The sequence below is a fragment of the Muntiacus reevesi genome, chromosome 6 (assembly GCF_963930625.1).
Source record: "Muntiacus reevesi chromosome 6, mMunRee1.1, whole genome shotgun sequence".
NCBI classification, from domain to species: domain Eukaryota; kingdom Metazoa; phylum Chordata; class Mammalia; order Artiodactyla; family Cervidae; genus Muntiacus; species Muntiacus reevesi.
This window is the reverse complement of record NC_089254.1, coordinates 20,236,724-20,258,770: the sequence shown is the minus strand read 5'-3', so window position 1 is coordinate 20,258,770 and position 22,047 is coordinate 20,236,724.

The following is a 22,047-nucleotide window of genomic DNA, read 5'->3' as shown; positions in this document are numbered from 1 at the left end:
CTCTAGTTGCAGTGAATGGGGGCTACTCTTAAAAACTGCAAGGCACGGGCTTACTGCAGTGGCTTCTCTTATTGCAGAGCACAGGCTCTAGGCGCATGGGCTCAGCAGTTGTGGCACACAGCCTTATTGCTTCATGCCATGTGGAATCTTCCCGGACCAAAGATCCAACCCATATACTCTGCATTGGCAGGCGGAATCTTATCCACTGTGCCACCAGGGAAGTCCTCATAAACGTGTTAATGAATGTTTCTTTGATGTTTCCTCCAAAACTTACTGAAAGAGGTCAGGAAAAGTTTTTTCTTCAATTTGCTTCTGTTCAATAGAAGACCACTCTCCATGCTAAACTAAGACATCATCCCTATTCCATCTTGCATGTCAGGTTGTGTTCACATACAAGGGGCAATTACAATGAAAAGAAATCCCTGGCATCTCCCTTGGTGGGTGGATATTATGGCCAAGAAACAAATATGTATTATTTTAAACCACTGAGATTTTAGAATTGCTTGTTATTCTGGATAATCTGGAATCCCCATTTCGAAGGATACACAGAGTACAAAGAGAGGGAAGTTCAATTACCCGCAAGATAATGTATTCTTCATTTTTCACTTCACACAAGAATAATCATATTAGCCCCTTGGAATAAAACTCTTGATGCTGGAAAGAAATTAAGTTCTCACTCAAAATAGAAAAACATCACCTTAAAGCCTTTCTTTTCATTCTACTCAGATATAACCAGAGGGGTCTCATTAAGATACCCAGTTGGAATATAAGTTTCTTTGTTAGTATCTGAAGTTAGAGCTTTCTTCATCTGAAACTCATGTAGATTTTTAAGCATATCCTAACTTAGACTACTCAAACTGCAAATCTCTAGTATGATCAAATTTTCCAAAGTTCCAAATAGACAAAAGGAAATGCAAGAAAATCATCACACTAGTTCAACATCACCAATTCTAGAAAACACAAACACATCCCAGAATCAATTCTAATGACTGCAGTTACTTACTCTCTGTAGATTTATTTAACCATTACTGAATATTTTCCAAACTAAAATAGTATGGCCCCAAACCACTTATAATTACTACAATTCTGGGCAGCCTCTTGGCCTATCTTAAGCCACCATTGCCTTTCAAAGGAAAGTAAATTCAGCATCTTTTTGCTAAAATGATCTGAAATGAGGAAGGAGGAAGATTGTATACTTTCACCCACAAATATTTTTCTGATCCCTGGTTTCATAATTTTATATAGTGTTTAGACTCTAGTCTCAAACAACACTGTTATTCTCTGCCACTGATACTAAGGAAGATAGTGTTTTATTTTTGTGAGAAATGGAGAGACAGAAAAAGGAAGAAGTTTTCCTGATTTCAACCCTTACTGTATGTAAATCGAGTCAGGCTTTCTATGCAAAGTTCATCCCTGTTCATAGAGACAGAAATTCTAATTATGATCCTACAATTTTCATATCTAAGGAGACAAACAAAAGACATCACTATTAAAGATTCTTCCTTATGCAACAGCACCAAAATATATCTTGGTCATTTTGCTTTTTTCTCTTTATACACACATGCATGATTATGAGCACACACACTCACACACGTGTGTGTGCCCTTGCTTAAGAATCTAGAATCTTTTGCTCATGTAAAGAACAACCTCAACATGTAACAACCATGTGGTTGGAGTATCTCATCAAGACTGCACACAGGCTGAAGGGGTCTCCCATTTTAGTCCCACCAGGTGTCTCTACTCAGAGCTGAATGAAATACAAAAAGAATTCAGAAAGAGGTACAAAGGACACAGTCATGTCATCTGGGGCAGTCAGTTCTTTGCCACCCACAGCATGTAAGCATCACCAATTAAGAAGCTGGTATCCTTCCTGTTTGAGTTCTTCCCTTTTTCTTCTAAGGTTAACACAGAGCTAAATGACTTTTAGAACCTGATCCATATTGGTCCAAGGCATCTGTGATGGTAAAAATCTCCCACATGGGGTTTTGAAGATTTAAGTGTGGCTTGCCTCTAACTTCTAAGGGTCCCTTCTGCACATTCTACATGGAAGACTGGCCAATAAGCCAGCAACTGGCAAAGGAACCCTCTCAATAAAGAAAACTTTTTTTTTCACACAAAATTTCACTCTCCAGACATCCCATTTACTGTCACATCCACTTCAGTATGCAAAGTAGTGGTGGACGTTAGTTCTATCTTCAAGCTGGAGAGAGAAAAAGTTGTCCCAGATTTCAAATGACCATCAGATACTAAGAAAGAGAAGATAATATTCTGGAACAATGACCAATGCAGCTCCCATTACAGCTATTCCCTTTGTGACTCACAGGAAGTATAAACAAATACTAGCTCTTTACCATTAGTTGCTACTTTAGCACTGAACCCATGTGAGACATTCCATTCATCATTTCTGGTAAACTGGGGTTTTCCAAGTGATGCTAGTGGTAAAGAACCCGCCTGCCAATGCAGAAGATGCAAAAGACATAGGTTTGATCCCTGGATCAAGAAGATCTCCTGGAAGAGGAAACGGCAACCCACCCCAGTATTCTTGCCTGGAGAATCCCATGGACAAAGGAGCCTGGTGGGCTATGGTCCATAGGATTTCAAACAGTAAGACATGACTGAAGTGACTTAGCATGCAGCATGGGCTGGACCTGATTCCAGTTAAAAATAGCCTCCAAATATTTTTAATGTTAACAGAGTACAAACTGATTATTTATTGGTTAAAATGTTCAAAACGTCTTTTCATCTTGATCACTTTCAACATATTTTTCCTAACTGAAACGGTAAGGTAGAAAATAAATCCATTTTTCCAACTTTAATCTAAATTCCTGCACTTGGTATCCAGACAGTCATAAAGTAGGTTTATCATAGTAACAGAAAAGCAGATGAGGTATCATCAATTGATGTGAACTCTGGGGTGAGGGGAGCTAACATTTTAATCACTTATCAAAAAGACTGTTACTATTGACCAGCTTGCATATACTTCTTACCTTATAATGTCATGCTGGATTTACAGATTTTTTTTTTTTTTTTTTGCATCCAAGTAGTACCCAAACCCTCTGTCAACTCTTATTCAAAAACATTCATTTGATCTTTAGAACGAGCAACAGTTTTTTTCAAAAGTCATAAAGATGAATTATATGTTTGTTTTATATACATTCCATTATGACTATTCAGAGTGTTGAAATTTAATTTCTTCTTTACCACCACCCATTCAAACTAGACCTTGGGTTCCTTGTTTCAGGGAATGGACATCATAGCTAAAAGACAAAGAGAAAGAGAGGATAAATACTCTTGGACTTTGTACTCATAAAAGTTGAGGTTCTGGTAATTTTAAAGGTTTTCAGGCATTTTCTGACCATAAAGGTTGAGTCTGACAAACTATCTTTAGCATCACTCCCTGCCAAGGTGACAAAACTGCCCTATTGTAACCTTTTATCATTAGTTAGTCCAGTGATCAGTACAGCTAGGCATAACTCTCTGGGGAAGTTGGTTTAGAGTTCCTAACTTTTATTTCACTTTGGTCACTTGCAGGGCACAGGAACATGAAGAAACGACATTCAAGTATACATGCCAGGAAAGGCTAATAGGCAGGGCCCTAAGAAGAGACCCAACTGCAAGCTACCAACTTCACATTTAGAAATGTGGGGAAGGCGAGTGAAGTCTGCTGAGACCTAAAACTGCTTACGACAAGAAGGCAAAAAATGACTGGAAGAGAAAATCCATTCCCCTAACTTTTTAAAAGCACAGTTAGTCACTAACAAACATGGTTGGTTCAGCTTGAGTTTTGGATTCTTGCCAAGAGGAAAGAGCAATTTCTTTCCTTAAGAGATGAGAGCTAGAAGACAATGGAAGAAACAAACATGATTCCATGCAGACCAAATCAAGCCTTCACTCTGCCATAAGCATATCTCATCAACATCAGTCTATAGCCTCCCTTACCACTGGCTGCACTGTGTCAGTATCACTATTATTACATATTTTCCTTGCCTGGTTTTGACACTGCTTTTGAATCTCTTTCCCCTACTAGCTTGAAAGCCCTAGAATGGGGAAACTTCTTTTTACAAATTCTAACTAGGGTTTACAATCCTCATGGTCTTGTCCTGAGATACTCAGATGCTGGAGAAATGGAAAGTCAAGGGTTTATTCTAAACATATATTTATCAGAGATAAGAAAATATTTCTCATAAGTACTTAAATATTTCAAATGTCTTATATTTCCTTTCATTTTTATTTCTCAGAATCTGATGGGCTGATGGAAATGAGAGAGAAGCTTTACAAAAATGTCAGAATAATACACTGGATCCAAGAAGAAGATATAACAATTATAAATATATATGCACCCAACATAGGAGCACTGCAATATGTAAGGTAAATAAATGCTAATGAGTGTAAAAGGGGAAATTAACAATAACACAATAATAGTAGGAGACTTTAATACCCTACTCACACCTATGGATAGATCAACTAAACAGAAAATTAACAAGGAAACACAAACTTTAAATGACACAATGGACCGGCTAGACCTAATTGATATCTATAGGACATTTCACCCCAAAACAACCAATTTCACCTTTTTCTCAAGTGCACACAGAACCTTCTCCAGAATAGATCACATCCTGGGCCATAAATCTAGCCTTGACAAATTCAAAAAAATTGAAATCATTTCAGGCATCTTTTCTGACCACAATGCAGTAAGCCTAGATCTCAATTGCAGGAAAAAAATACTATTAAAAATTCAAACATATGGAGACTAAATAACACGCTTCTGAATAACCAACGAGTCATAGAAGAAATCAAAAAAGAAATCAAAATATGCATAGAAACAAATGAAAATGAAAACACAACAACCCAAAACCTATGGGACACTGTAAAAGCAGTGCTAAGGGGAAGGTTCATGGCATTACAGGCTTTCATCAAGAAACAAGAAAAAAGTCAAATAAATAACCTAGCTCTACACCTAAAGCAACTAGAGAATGAAGAAATGAAGAACCCCAGGGTTAGTAGAAGGAAAGAAATCTTAAAAATTAGGGCAGAAATAAATGCAAAAGAAACTAAAGAGACCATAGCAAAAATCAACAAAGCTAAAAGCTGGTTTTTTGAAAAGATAAACAAAATTGACAAACCGTTAGCCAGACGAATCAAGAAGCAAAGGGAGAAGAACCAAATCAACAAAATTAGAAATGAAAATGGAGAGATAACAACAGACAACACTGAAATACAAAGGATCATAAGAGATTACTACCAGAACCTCTATGCCAATAAAATGAACAACTTGGGAGAAATGTTCAAATTCCTAGAAAAGTATAACTTTCCAAAACTGAACCAGGAAGAAATAGAAGATCTTAACAGACCCATCACAAGCACGGAAATCGAAACTGTAATCAGAAATCTTCCAGCAAACAAAAGCCCAGGACCAGATGGCTTCACAGCTGAATTCTACCAAAAATTGAGAGAAGAGATGACACCTATCTTACTCAAATTCTTCCAGAAAATTGCAGAAGAAGGTAAACTTCCAAACTCATTCTATAAGGCCACCATCACCCTAATTCCAAAACCAGACAAAGATGCCACAAAAAAAGAAAACTACAGGCCAATATTACTGATGAACATATATGCAAAAATCCTTAACGAAATTCTGGCAAACAGAATCCAACAACATATTAAAAAGATCATACATCATGACCAAGTGAGCTTTATCCCAGTAATGAAATGATTCTTTAATATCTGCAAATTAATCAATGTAATACAACACATTAACAAATTGAAAGATAAAAGCCATATGATTATCTCAATAGATGCAGAGAAAGCCTTTGACAAAATTCAGCATCCATTTATGATAAAAACTCTCCAGAAGGCAGGAATAGAAAGAACATACTTCAACATAATAAAAGCTATATATGACAAACCCACAGCAAACATTATCCTCAATGGGGAAAAATTGAAAGTATTTCCCCTAAAATCAGGAACAAGACAAGGGTGCCCACTCTCACCACTACTATTCAACATAGTTTTGGAAGTTTTGGCCACAGCAATCAGAGCAGAAAAAGAAATAAAAGGAATCCTGATAGGAAAAGAAGAAGTGAAACTTACTGTTTGCAGATGACATGATCCTCTACATAGAAAACCCTAAAGACTCTTCCAGAAAATTACTAGAGCTAATTAATGAATATATAGCAAAGTTGCAGGATATAAAATTAACACAGAGAAATCCCTTGCATTCCTATACACTAACAATGAGAAAACGGAATGAGAAATTAAGAAACAATACCATTCACCAGTGCAACAAAAAGAATAAAATACTTAGGAGTATATCTACCTAAAGAAACAAAAGATCTATACATAGAAAACTATAAAACACTGATGAAAGAATTCAAAGAGGACACAAACAGATGGAGAAATATACCATGTTCATGGTTTGGAAGAATCAATATTGTGAAAATGAGTATACTATCCAAAGCAATCTATAGATTCAATGCAATCCCTATCAAGCTACCAACGAGCGGTATTCTTCACAGAACTAAAACAAATAATCTCACAATTTGTATGGAAATACAAAAGACCTCGAATAGCCAAAGTAATCTTGAGAAAGAAGAATGGAACTGGAGGAATCAACCTGCCTGACTTCAGGCTCTACTACAATGCCACAGTCATCAAGACAGTATGGTACTGGCACAAAGACAGAAATATAGAATGGTACAGAATAGAAAGCGCAGAGATAAATCCACGAACCTACGGACACCTTATCTTTGACAAAGGAGGCAAGGATATACAATGGGAAAAAGACAACCTCTTTAACAAGTGGTGCTGGGAAAACTGGTCAACCAGTTGTAAAAGAATGAAACTAGAACACTTTCTAGCACCATACACAAAAATAAACTCAAAATGGATTAAAGATCTAGATGTAAGACCAGAAACTATAAGACTCCTAGAGGAGAACATAGGCAAAACACTCTCTGACATAATTCACAGCAGGATCCTCTATGACCCACCTCCCAGAATATTGGAAATAAAAGCAAAACTAAACAAATGGGACCTAATGAAACTTAAAAGCTTTTGCACAACAAAGGAAACTATAAGCAAGGTGAAAAGACAGCCTTCAGAATGGGAGAAAATAATAGCAAATGATGAAACAGACAAAGGATTAATCTCAAAAATATACAAGCAACTCCTGAAGCTCAATTCCAGAAAAATAAATGACCCAATCAAAAATGGGCCAAAGAACTAAACAGACATTTCCCCAAAGAAGACATACAGATGACTAACAAACACATGAAAAGATGCTCAACATCACTCATTATCAGAGAAATGCAAAACAAAACCTCAATGAGGTACCATTACACGCCAGTCAGGATGGCTGCTATCCAAATGTCTACAAGCAATAAATGCTGGAGAGGGTGTGGAGAAAAGGGAACCCTCTTACACTGTTGGTGGAAATGCAAACTAGTACAGCCGCTATGGAGAACAGTGTGGAGATTTCCTTTAAAAACTGGAAATAGAATTGCCATATGACCCAGCAATCCCACTTCTGGGCATACACACCAAGGAGACCAGATCTGAAAGAGACACGTGTACCCCAATGTTCATCGCAACGCTGTTTATAATAGCCAGGACATGGAAGCAACCTAGATGCCCATCAGCAGACGAATGGATAAGGAAGCTGTGGTACATATACACCATGGAATATTACTCAGCCATTAAAAAGAATTCATTTGAATCAGTTCTAATGAGATGGATGAAACTGGAGCCCATTATACAGAGTGAAGTAAGCCAGAAAGATAAAGACCAATAGAGTATACTAACACATATATATGAAATTTTAAAAGATGGTAACGATAACCCTATATGCAAAACAGAATAAGAGAAACAGATGTACAGAACAGACTTTTAGACTCTGTGGGAGAAGGCGAGGGTGGGATGTTCAGGGAGAACAACATTGAAACAAGTATACTATCAAGGGTGAAAGAGATCATCAGCCCAGGTTGGATGCATGAGACAAGTGCTCGGGGCTGGTGCACTGGGAAGACCCAGAGGGATGGGATGGAGAGGGAGGTGGGAGGGGGGATCAGGATGGGGAGGGAACACATGTAAATCCATGGCTGATTCATGTCAATGTATGGCAAAAACCACTACAATATTGTAAAGTATTAGCCTCCAACAAATGAAAATAAATAGAAAAAAAGAAAAACAGAAAGAAAAAAAAAAAAGGAAATGGCAAATACTGTGTTGGCCAAAAAGTTCCTTTGGATTTTTCTGTAGCATCTTACAGAAAAACCTAAATAAATTTTGGCCAGCCCAACAGATGACAAATACTTGATGTTAATTTCTAAAAATAGATTACATTATCTTCATTTCATAGTTGAAGATTCTTAAGTTGACAGAATATGACAGAACTGGAACAAGCATCTCAATATCTGAAAAGGAGACACCGATCCTATTTAAATGAAGAAGTTGGTTTTCTAAAGTCCAATACACCCTGAGGGACGGGATGAGGAGGGAGGTGGGAGGGGGTTCAGAATGGAGAATACATGTACACCCATGGCTGATTCATGTCAATGTAAGGCAAAAACCACTACAATATTGTAAGGTAATTAGCCTTCAATTAAAATAAATAAATAAATAAAATACAATGGTAAAGGTGGATACACTATTGTTTTGCTTATTTTTACTTGGTTCAAGTAGCTACTAACTAGAGATGCTCGAAATGAATCTGTCTTATTGTAAGCTTAATTGCTACACATTCCTAAATTATTCTATCACACAAATGACAGCTTATACTTAAGGAAAGGGGCCACTTATTTAACTGCTGATTATTTCTGAGAAACCATTTTAACCTACTTCCCTATTTAAATGAAAATGGGGGGGGGATATACTTCCACAAATCTTCAAAGGAATGCATTTCTGCTTTTCATAGAAAGGAGAGTGGGATGAATATAGCAAAGCTTTCCTCCCACACATCCATGTTAGGCCTAAAGATTAAGGTATATAAGTACTAATAAAAAGTATCTTCTCCTGGGTATATATGCTGCTCCAGAGACCACCAAGAGAGCTGAGAGAGTGGTGACCAGACGTAGAAAGTCACGAGATCTCAGTACCTGTGTTGGTTTCCCTGTATCACTGCAAATGGCCCTGACTTTCCTGGGGAGGTTGTGCTGTTCAGAGAGGAAGTTCAGATACAATTCTCTGAGGAGTAAGACAGTTTTCTTCTTTTAGGGCAAGATAATAGGTTTTATCCCTTCCCATAATTCTAAGCATTCTTTGCTTATGCTATTTCTAAGTGTGGTGAAAAGCTATTTAAGTATAACTTTGATAGTGATAAACTTTCCACTGACAAATATAATCATGAATCTGTCATGCTTTGTATATATAGAATGAAACTGTCAACAAAATCTAAGAATTTTCTTGCTATAGATGGATAGTGTAGATTCAGTGTTAGTCATTATTTTCTTTAAAAAAAAAAAAAAAAAGAGGTACTTGTTCCCGTATTAGTAATTTGCAGTTGATTACGGAGGTAATTTGTAAAATTATGGAGAGAGTTTCCCTTTTTCCCCCAGTGTGTGTTTTATACTTAGAGTGTATCTTAACTCACACTAGTCAGATTTCAAGTACTCAGTTGCCACATGTGGCTTCAGGCTACTATATTGGACAGTACAGCTAGTTCTATGGAGTCACAGAAGTCTGTCAAAAGAATTTGTTTGGGTTTACATTGGAGTTACAGTTTCTCATACATTTTGTTTGATCTTGAGGAACATAAATTTATCACTTAGGCTATAAGACTAGAAGCTTTTAAAAAGTTTTCTGCATTCTTAAGTTACTTAATATCACTGAAGTCAGTTAAATCTAGGGCAGATTCAAAGACATGTGATAATCAGTGCAAGTACATTGTGTGTGTGCGCGCTCAAGTGGTTAGTCATGTCCAACTCTTTGCAACTCACCTAAGAATTATTTCCCACTGTCATCCTGAGTCTAGATACTTGTATAGCAGTCTCTCTTATTTTGCACTAAGGTGCCTTCTAATTAGATCAGTTGGATAAAGTAACAGTCCACTTTTGATCTTTCCACCTACATTTGTTCAGCTGACCCCAAAACAAGATTTGTTCTCAGTCTGCCCCTAAATTCCTTTTTCTTAGCAATCCTAGAGGGTAACTGTCTTCCACTCCCCAGAGGAATGTCTTGGTGGAATTGATTACAAGTCGTTTCATCTTAGCACACAACTCATGAACCCCCATCCAATCATCCTGAGCCACCATTTTTCTCCAGCAGCAGGTTCAGGCTGGTCCACGGCATAGAAGAAGCCAGCAGCTACTCACTGTGTGATCTGGAGGAACCCTCAAAGCCCTGGCTGGTTCCTAACTGGGCTTCCCAGGTTAGCACTAGTGGTAGAGAACATACCTGCCAATGCAGGGGACATAAGACATGCAGGTTCGATCCCTGAGTTGGGAAGATTCCGCTGAATGAGGGCATAGTAACCCACTCTAGTATTCTTGACTGGAGAATCCCATGGACAGAGAAGCCTGGCAGACCACAATCTATAATGAGTCCTCTCATTTAAAAAAAAAAGAAAGAAAGAAAGAAAAGAAAAGAAACAAACAAACAAAAAAACAATTCTAATACCCACCACTCTGATCTTCTCTTCTAGATCCAGATTTTACTGAATAGGCAAATGTCGAGTAGTATATTCAACTGATTGGTATTCAGCATCATCCAGATTCTGATAGATACAGAACAATTAATTTTAGATTGAGACAGGACATTAAAAAGAAGGCAGCCTCTCTAAATGCTATGACTACTCTTCTTGACTAGAAGATTCAAGACAGCAATAATCATGTGGAATACACGTGTGCTAAGTTATTCAGTTGTGTACGACTCTTTTTGATCCCATGGACTGTATCTTGCAAGGCTCCTCTGTTCATGGGATCCTCCAGGCAAGAATACTGGAGTGGGTTGCCATTTCCTTTTCCAGAGGATCTTCCTGACCCAGGGATCAAACTCACATCCCATATATCTACCTGCATTGGCAGGCAGGTTCTTTACCACCAGCGCCACCTGGGAATAACTGGGATACATGTAGGGACACAAAACAGAGGGACCAAAAAATACACGAAGGAATATCATTATCATATAATTTTTTATCGGGCTGCGTTTTTCCAGTAAATCCAATATGGGGGACGTTTTCAAAATATTGAATGTGTTTACTCATTAGGAGTATCTGTTCTACCTTACAGACTAGATTCTAATAAACTATATTCTAATATTCCTAAAGGGAAGCTTATTTAAGGAATTGAATAAATAAGCTGTGGTTTAATACAGAAAAATAGTGAAATAATTCAGTCTACTTTAACCTAGTGTTACTTTGGAAACGAACTAGCCAAATAATTTGCTATACAGAAAATTGGGCACTTCTTTCTTCTACATTTTCAGAGAAAATGCTCTGCCCTCTATTCTATTATTTTTGCATTGAAAGATTGAATGCTCACTTTGGGAAAATGTTCAGAGAATCCTCTCTTAAGATATAATTTCAATGTGTCAGAAACTATAATTTGTGTCAGAGAACAAAGTGATAAGGTTCATTGCAGGATTTTAAATACATTCCTGATGGTTTCTCAGTCCTTTTGTGAACTATTTTAGTGCAAAATGTTATTTATTTAATCAAATAGAGCCATTACTCACAATGGGAAATATATAAGCCTGTCTCTGCTAAGAACAGGAAAGAGCTTCTAGGATAAAGAACAGAACAGTGCTGGTATTTATGAGTGCAGATTTGAAAAGCACTGAACTAAACCAAATGAGTCTGACTCCCTCTTCTATGATTAAGCTCACAAAACGGAATCTGTAGCCAAATGCCTTTCTAGGGAGCTCTGCTCTTCAGAAGCTCCACAGCTGCTCAAGTAAATGAATATCTGCAATGAGTTTTTTGTTGAAATCACAAAACTGCACCCCAGGCTGCTGTAGATTCTTTGCCTGTTCACTTACACAGGAGACATCAACCTGTTGGATGACATGTGGGCTGGGGGATCATGCTTATATTGGGAAATGTGCTCAGAGCATCTTTATAGAGTGAAGGCATGATAGTAATTAATGTTGCTTCAAAAAGGGAGTTATTATACATATGGAGTGGTGCAACAACAGAAGGTAAGAGTTGCACCAAATAAAATGATACAGTAGCTAAATCTCAGGCTCTGAAATCTGCTAGTTCAATTTCAATTTGGCCACTTGCTAACAGGATGAGAGCAGTCACAGTTCCAGGGCTGTTTTATGTATTAATCGATACAACTAGCCCAGGTAGCCCTTCAAACAGCTATTATTCTTCATTTGAATGGATGGTGAGGAAACAGATGTTGAGAATGGAACTCTCCCACAGGTAGGAAGGGGGAGCCTGGTTTTAATGTGAGTTGGCCACTGCAGAATCTGGGCTCTGAGCCAAGACGTGGTATGGGCAATGGGGACTGCTTACTCTTAGTTCCGTCAATTAGCCCTTTCTTTCTGTTTTATCACCTGTAAAACAAAAATAAACACAAGACCATCTAATGGGGTTAAATGAGATCATGAATATAAGTGTAAAAAATAATAATAAAAAGAAATTTCAATTAGAGTTGAGAGACCAGAAGGGGGAGCTCTCACACTTATAACAATAGATGGCAGAGCCCAACTCATAGAATAAAGCGTGTGGGTGCTCAGTCACACCTCCCATGGACCACAGCCCTCCAGGCTCTGTTCATGTAATTCCCAGCAAGAATACAGGAGTGGGTGGTATTTCCTACTCCAGAGGATCTTCCTGACCCAAGGATCAAACCTGCATCTCCTGCATTGGCAAGCGGATTCTGTACCACTGAGCCAGTTGAAGAATAAAGATTCCTTTCTTTCCCGTCAAGGACTCTGGCAATGAAAAGTCATGGGTTCCTGATTCATGTCAATGTATGACAAAACCCACTGAAATGCTGTGAAGTAAAAAGCCTCCAACTAATAAACAAACAAACAAAAAAGTGACATAAAATTAAAAAAAAAAAAAAGAAAAGCCATGTTTTCTTTGTTTGTTATTATTGTTGTTGTTCAGTCATCAAGTCACATCTGACTCTCTGTCACCCCACGGTTTGCAGCACTCCAGGCTTCCTGTCCTTTACTATCTCCTGGAGTTTGCTCAAACTCATGTCCGCTGAGTCAATGATGCCATCCAACCATCTCCTCATCTGTCGTCCCCTTCTCCTCCTGCCCTCAATCTTTCCCAATGGGCTGGCTCTTCACATCAGGTGGCCAAGATATTTGCTATTGCCCTCCTAAATTCCTTTCTCTTCTGTAAGATTGCTCTTTTTCCCTTGCCATGATAGGACTTGTATGTGGCTCCTCATGGTTACAGACCCTCAGTTGCAATTCTCTGGTGATCCCCGATAGATTCATCTTTGCTGGTGAAATTTCTGGCAATCTATCTCAGGCCAAGATAGTGAACTGAGAACAGTGCCTGAAACCCAATACCCAGGAAGTGTAGTTTTACCAAAGGTGTGCCTCCCTCCAGTCAGACTCTGGAGAACAATTATTTTCTAAATGTTAATTAATCAAGACAGCTAAATCTGTTTATTGGCTCAAACTTTCACTGCATCTCACCTTAACAGAGTTGATCAATATCTCAAGCAGGTGTCATTTGAGATTGCAATTGTCAATGATTATCATTCCATCTATGATTGTGAAAATATCATCATGATACATGGGGTGATTTATAATACAGCAAAGACTAAATTGCTCAGAAGCATGAGCCAAAGCCCTTAACAGGTACAATGACTACCTGGACTGATCTGCCACATTTAAATCTTATTAAAGGGCAGGATCTGCCAGGTGGCAATCTTGAAGCATGCTGATATAAGCCAGCACTCTGACTACATAAATTCCAGCAAGGGAGCTGAAGGGACTGGGTACTAGTTATGTGCACCTGCTCTTTCACCTTTAGACAAATGCTACAGAGCAGCAAAAAGAACTTATCCAAGGAAGACATTGTGAGAGGCCATTATTAACACATATACCAGGAAGTGTTTAGTAAAAGATACTAGGTTTTCCTATTACAAATGATTTAGAAAAAAAAAAGTTAAGACCTGTAAATAAACAACATACACATACGGCATTCAACGAACAAGTGCAGATGATGAGAAATGACTTTATAAGATAATCCATTCCCAAATTTAGATTATCCTCTATTTAAATGATGATATAATTTTATAGACTATTTTCAGTCTTTAGGGAGGAAGGTGATGGGTGGCTAAGAGCACTGACTCTGGATTCTGAAGGCCTAGGCTCAAATATTGGCTCTGTCACTTACTACCTTAAGTAAATGACTTAAATTCTCTTTGCCTCAAAGTCAACTGTAAGTGACAATAATAATAGTACTGACTTTTAGGTTGTTATTAAGATTCAACAACTAATATACAAAACATGGAATCTAAGAAACAGAACAATACCTGGTTTTTTTACAAGTTAGTTTTTAAATAAATTTATTCAGCAGCTTCTAGTTTACATCTTAAAAGAAAATGTTACTAATAGGTGGTGAACTTTCTATTAGTAACATTTCCTTAAGATGTGAACTAAAAGCTGTTGAACAAATTTATTTTATTTTAAAAAAATAGTTTGTGAACTCCCTGGGCTTCCCAGGTGACACTAGTGATAAGGAACTCACCTGCCAATGCAGGAGGTGCAGGTTCAGACCTTGGGTTGGGAAGATTCCCTGGAGGAGGGCACAGCAACCCACTCCAGTACTCTTGCTAGGAAACCCCCTGGAAGAGAAGCCTGGCAGGCTGCAGTACCTGGGGTCGCAAAGAGTTGGACACAACTGAAGCGACTTAGCACCATGAACTTACTACTGGCACATTAATACATTGATAAAAATATGTCAACCTTTCAAGGTCACCAGGGTGCTATTTACTTCTCAAATGTTATTTTGTAATTTTCTAATTAGCTTCCTCATAGCAACACATACACCACTGAGGAAAAATAAATTGCCAAGAGAAACTTGAAGAACAGAGTAAAATAGTAATCAAATTTATAGAGACAGAAAAACCACTGAAACATTCATCTATTATTCTTTACTGAAAAATCAAAGAGCAATGTAAATTACTCATATTAACAGAATCAATAAAGATAAATGTTAAGTGGTTCTTGTAGGATGTGACTATCATTAAGTAAGTATTCCATTACAAATTAAGGAATTACTATCTAGTCAGCAGTCTTGAGAAAACAATATCATTACACTTTGAAGGGAAAGATAAATACAATTTAGGTTAACAACACAATGTCAGTACTAAAGAAAAGTCAAATTAGCAAGCAAAGAAAGCAACATTATTTTTCTCTTCTGTTATGTAGCTGATTTTGTTCTGAAGCAATGCATTTAGCAAAATGAAGTAATTTGGAGAGAAAGAATCTCATACGAGATATGAATTCTGATGACAAATATAATAACTTTTTAATTAATTGTTCTGCTTGAAATTGACCCATAAAAATAGCAAAGTTGCTTATTTTCATTCTAAAGACCACAGACCAAAGCAATAACTAGGATAGAAACCAATTATTTTCACCTATCAACCAGACCAAAACAGGAAGTAATGATATTAAAATGAATTAGTCACAATATATCACAAATCCAACTTTGTAAAGAATGATTGCTCAATAACTGGCTTGCAAATTTCCAGAAGCTACAATTTGTAACCACATTAGCATGCAACATTAGGAACATTTTTTGTAATGTACATTTTATGACCTACCTGGCCTTTAAAAATCATGAAATGTGTTAATTAGTGATTCCACAAAGAAAATAATAAGATCCATTATTGTAAATCCAAATTCTTGGTTTTGACAAATTTTAACAGAGAAATTTTCACTGTGCTTCTTCAGTATCATAGACTGACACTTGCCATAAAGGTATACTTTTTTCACACATTGAGGTTCATGCATATTCAGTCATGTCCAACTCTTTGCGATCTCACAGACTGTAGCCTGCTAGGCTCCTCTGTCCATGGAGATTCTCCAGGCAAGAATACTGGAGTGGGTTGCCATTTCTTCGTCAGGGAATCTTCCCCACCCAGGGACTGAAACTGTATCTCCTGCATTGGCAGGCAGATTCTTTACCACTGAGCCAACTGGGAACATTAAATTCATTTAAATCATCTTTAGCAAGACAGAATGCCAGCAGCTTTTAAAAGTTTCATCAATGAATGGAAAGTCTCCTTAAGCAGATACATTAATACCATAAAGAATCACTCTAACACTCTCATGAACTTCCCCGATGGCTCAGCGGATAAAGAAAGTACCTGCAACGTAGTAGACAAAGGAGACACGGGTTCAATTCCTGGATTGGGAAGACTGCCAGAAGGAGGCATGGCAGCACGCTCCAGTAGTCCTGCCAGGAAAATCCCATGGACAGAGGAGTCTGGCGGGCTACAGTCCAAAGGGTCATAAAGAGTTGGGAATGACTTAGGGACTAGATAACAGCATAGGGCTGAATACATCGTACACTCTGTCCATTGTGGTACACTTTCTGGGCCCCCTTAGCACTTAAGGAGGAAATTTGATCATGGAGGAGAAAAGATTGAATTTCACGTTATGACCAATCAGTGTGGCCTCTAGCGATGCATTCTGGGGACTGAATGAGAAATCCCATTTCACCCCACTTTTAGAGGTGGTCTTTTCCAAAGACTAACATACTAGTTATGACCCAAGGGCCAAGTCTGGCCTACTACCTCTTCTGTGTGGTCTGTGTGCTAAGAATGGTTTTAGTATTTTTAAACAATTACATCTCAAATGGTTGTATACGTACCTACCTAATATCCTCAGATTTGTCTCTTTCCTTCAAAGCCTAGAGTATTTAATATCTTGCCCTCTACAGAAAAATTCTACCAAATCATGCCCCAGTTCCACAAAGTAATAGTTGTTATCTACTAGCAGAGTTATTTAGTCAGTTGCTTAGGTCCAGATAATTGTGGCTTTTTATTGATTAAATTTTTTTCTTTTTCTTTTCTTTTTTTTTTTTGCTTTTGCAATTATGTCTTTTTGTGTGGCTATTTGTTTATTTTAATTGGAGGCTAATTACTTTACAATATTGGAGTGGTTTATGTGATACACTGACATGACTCAGCCATGGGTGTACATGTGTCCCCCATCCTAAACCCCCTCCCACCCCCCTTCCCCTCCCATCCCTCAGGGTCATCCCAGTGTACCAGCCCTGAGCACCTTGTCTCATGCATCACACCTGGAATGACGATCTATTTCACATATGATAATATACATGTTTCAATGCTATTCTCTCAAATCATCCCACTCCTGCCTTCTCCAAAACAGAGTCCAAAAGTCTGTTCTTTGTATCTGTGTCTCTTTTGCTGTCTCACATATAGGGTCATTGCTACCATCTTTCTAGATTCCATATATATGCATTAATACACTGCATTGGTGTTTTTCTTTCTGACTTATTCACTCTGTATAATAGGCTCCAGTTTCATCCACCTCATTAGAACTGATTCAAATGCATTCTTTTTAATTGCTGAGTAATATTCCATTGTGTATATGTACCACAGCTTTCTTATCCATTCGTCTGCTGATGGACATCTAAGTTGCTTCCATGTCCTAGCTATTGAAAAGAACGCTGTGATAAACATTGGGGTACACGTGTCTCTTTCAATTCATTAAATGTTTTTATTAGAAACATTATAAAACAGATCCGTACATAGATAGTATTGGAGCATACAGCTCCTTGACTTTAAAGAAAGGAAATAATTCCTATACTGAGTAGTTTAACAGTAGCCATATTATTAATGACTCTAGGAGACACCAGTTTGAATTCTTCATGTAGCAAATATAAGAATTCAAATGACTATCTGGGTAAAGTAACTAATATTCCAATACTAAGGAGGAATGTTTTCATTTTCCTTTTAAGGTTAGCATTTTCTAACAATAACTTACAGGTCATTATTGTCTGATGAGTTTTTAAGTTATCATATTGAGTAAAATTTGTGAAATTTTAGTATAAAAACTCAAATAGGTTTTCCTACAGGACTACTCAAGATACCTTCTGGTGAAATATATTGTGTTTTAGTTTTCTTTCCACAAATGTATCACTTCAGTTGAGGGGGCCATTCTACAACCTTTGTTCTTGAGGCTTAAGTAAAGGCCATACCCCCTGAATAACAGAAAAAGACATAGGACCTGGGAATCTGGCTATCAGTGGATGACAATACTGATTCATAACTCAAATAAGCTTGACCTGAAATGTTTTACTGAGTGGTTGGGACAAGGCAGTTTTTAAAGCTCTCTGTCTTCAATGTTCCTACCCTCATTTCTATAGAGAGCCTGGCATTCATATTTTAACAAGCACATTCTACTTAGGGAGCTTTGCCATCAGTTTTATATTGACAATTTTGTATTTGCATATTGTTTTACTGATATAAAAAAGCATTTTTGGCCAACATTGCATCCGTGTGTATTAGAGTGAATAACATATTACTCACGGTTCAACATTCTTCATGAAACACTCAATTCACCTACCATGAACAAAACATAAATACCATTGATGGATTATCAAGTAGAAAAGGGGGAAAAATGAACAGCACACAAACTTGTATCATGCCATGGACTTCAGAAATATCATTCCCATTACACATAAATCATAGTCTACAGAGTAATAAAACTCTCTCAGACTGCTGCAGTGCAGCCCACAGGGTAGTATGTGGAAGCCAAAAAAGATGAGCAGAAGTTAGTGGGGGTTCTGCATTTACCAAAATAATAAACTGTGCAATTACTTGCTGAAGAATAAATTATTTATAAAACTGAGATGTATTCAGAAAGATTTCCTATACAGGAAATATAAAAGAGAAATTGAAAGACTTTGAGGTAATTATGATCTCAAGAATCATTGTCAAAATTTAACAAAAAGATGAACCTAATTCTGTTGCAGTGGATGCTTTGCCTTCTCAACTTGAGAGCAGACAGCCTTGTTTCATTCATCTTTGGTACTGTGGTTCTCTATCGAGGCACTGTTTAACCATCTATTAAGTGGAATTAACAAGAATGTTGTCCTCTACCTATTTCATTCTGTGGTTGTGAGGATTAAATGAGTTAATGTATTTAAAACATTACCATCTAGGCAGTCAGTTGTCATTAAATGTTTAAACACTGCACCCTGGGAAGGGAGGGTGACCTGATTTGCCCTGTTTGCTGATTTCTGTGATATAATTTCAAGCTACCCATGAGACATCCTGGAACCAGGAGTTGAGAAGAGGAGGAGCACAATGGTCTCTTACAAAACAGTAAAGCAGATTCTAGCACACTATTGCATCTAGCCCTTTGTTTGTTTCATTCACACAAAGATGTGTGCTTGTCAGTCAAGATGAATATACTTCACAACTTGTGAATCAGTTTATGTAGGAGTCTGTAATTAGGCTCTCAGAGTAGAATCTAGTCACAGCTAGTCATTTCTATAATATGGATTCGGTAATAGAACAGGCAAGCAAACTCTGTGAATGTGAAGAACAAATTACAGCATTCAACAAATATCCATAGAAGTGTATTATTTGCAAAGCACTGATGTTTCTGGTGGATTATCAATAATGATAGGATAGTGCCCCTGTCCTCCTTATTGAGGTGGTAAAGGAAAGATATACAGTAGGCTAGAAATATTAAAGGAGCAATCTACAATGCTATTTAAGAAAATGTTTGAGGATGAACCAGCCCACTCTTCATAAAATTCTAAGATACTTCTAGGTAATTTAATTATTTAAATTAATACAAGAACTGGAGAGGTACATGCTTAAAAAGACTGAAAAAAAAAAAAAAACAGAAACTCAAGCATGAAAAACAAAAACCACCCTCTTCTTTCTGTAGACTTTTTTATTTTTTTAAACCAAGAAAGAGCTGCATCTTAGGGATTATAAATCTGTGCTTGAAACCCCAACACTCACATTCTGTCTATGACTTTGGCCCCTGTGTGGAATCCTAAGCAGTTAGTTAAGTAACCCTAAGGGTGGTCATGATGATTCAACAATAAAATATACACATGATGAAAAGAAATATGGCATCTGTTTTGACAGCTGTAAGATATATTTGCAGGTTATTCATATTCACTAGGATATTATTTATAAGAGCAAAAGATTTATACAACTTAAATGTTCACATACAGGAAAGTTGTTAAAATAACAGAAAAGAATGGAATAATGAAATATGTATGTGAAGCTATATATATGAAATAGTACTCTATGTATTGATGTGGGGAAAGCTTCAAAATATATTATTAAGTGAAAGCGAGCATAGTGTAAATAATGGACATATGTGCTATCATTTTTTTGCAAAGAGGGAAAATAATAATTATTGCTTTGATTATGCATAAAAAAATAATCTTTGGAAGGATAAAAAAATATACTAGTAACAGTGGCTACTTGTTGGGGTAAGGAATAGAAACAGGGAGAATGTGGAAGATATTTGAGGAGAAGTATTTCATTTTGTATTGTCTTTATATTTAAGTTCACATTTTGTGAGGAAATCACCTCCCTTATTTGGATGTCCTTCTCACTTTCATTAGGACTCTGGCTCCTGCTCCAGCCTGCAGGTTTCTCCCCAACCTCATACACACACACACACACACACACGCACACATGGGAATGCCTTTCTCAACCCCACATAATAATCAAGAACACTGGCAATTACCAGGAAACTCTGATACAAAGAGTGCTAGCCATCTGCAGGCAGTGTCACCATCCCACTGGTCAAGGAACAATCCTATGATCACCCATTACCACCTCTTTAAGGGCTGGAAACTGGTGTCTGGTATCTACCACAATATCCAAAAAATATTACTTATTGGACTAATAAATGAGTAGACACTTTTTTCCCTGATTTGGGAAGGAAGAAAATTCACAGAATTATTTACACCCTCGCTTATGCTGGAGAAAAAAATCTAATATAATACTTGGAGGAAATCATAATAGAAGAAAAATCAGGACATTTAAAAAATTTCTCAAAATTAGAGAAGTAAAAAATGTGTTTATTTTTCATACAGTAGACTTGCAGGGTAGAGAAGAAAAATAATAGTAATAGTTAATGTTAGTAATGATTATCAACATATGCCAATCACTATGCTAAAAAGATTTATGTTAATTATGTCATTTGATCCTTAGATCTATGCATTGAGTAGAACCACTTAACTAACTCTCTTCTCTTCTCCCATTATACAACTTTCAGCAATAGTGTACAAAACTTAAAAAAAAAAAAAGCAAAGTTAGAATTTCCTTTTCCATTAATAGATGGGCACATACAACTTAATCTTAATTGCCCTAGGTCAGAGTTTGTAACAAACTGTAATGGGAGACATTTAGGTCTGCATATAGGAAAGGACATTCTATTTTTCATGTCCTGATTAATTCCCCAGCTATGGGGATCATACATTTCATCACACTGCCCGATCACTTAATAAAACTGGGGTCTCATTCTGTCTGGGCAAACCCATGCCCTCTAAAAATGATCCCTGTGCACAAACAACTGCTGCCAATAACTCGCTAAAGTCTGAGTCATGTACACATTTGCACATTTACGAGCCAAAGAAAGGGAGCTAGATGACTCCCTTTTGTAAAAATGATTGGCTTAAACCACCTGTAGAGTAGGCCATTGATGTTCTTGACTATCCATATGGAAGCTAGGCTCCTACCCCCCAACTCCACCCTGTTACTATATCGCCAACGAAAACTGAAAGCTAGGGGCTCTTTATTTATTTATTTACTTTAATCGGAGGCTAGTTACTTTACAGTATTGTAGTGGTTTCGCCATACACTGACATGAATCAGCCGTGGGTGTACATGTGTCCCCATCCTGAACCCCCCCCCCCACCTCCCTTCCCACCGCATCCCTCAGGTTGTCCCACTGCACCGGCTTTGAGGGCCCTATTTCATGCATCCAACTTGGACCTATTTCACATATGGTAATATATATGTTTCAATGCTATTTTCTCAAATCATCCCACCCTCATCTTCTCCCACAGAGTTCAAAAGTCTGTTCTTTATCTCTGTGTCTCCTTCGCTGTCTCGCATATAGAGT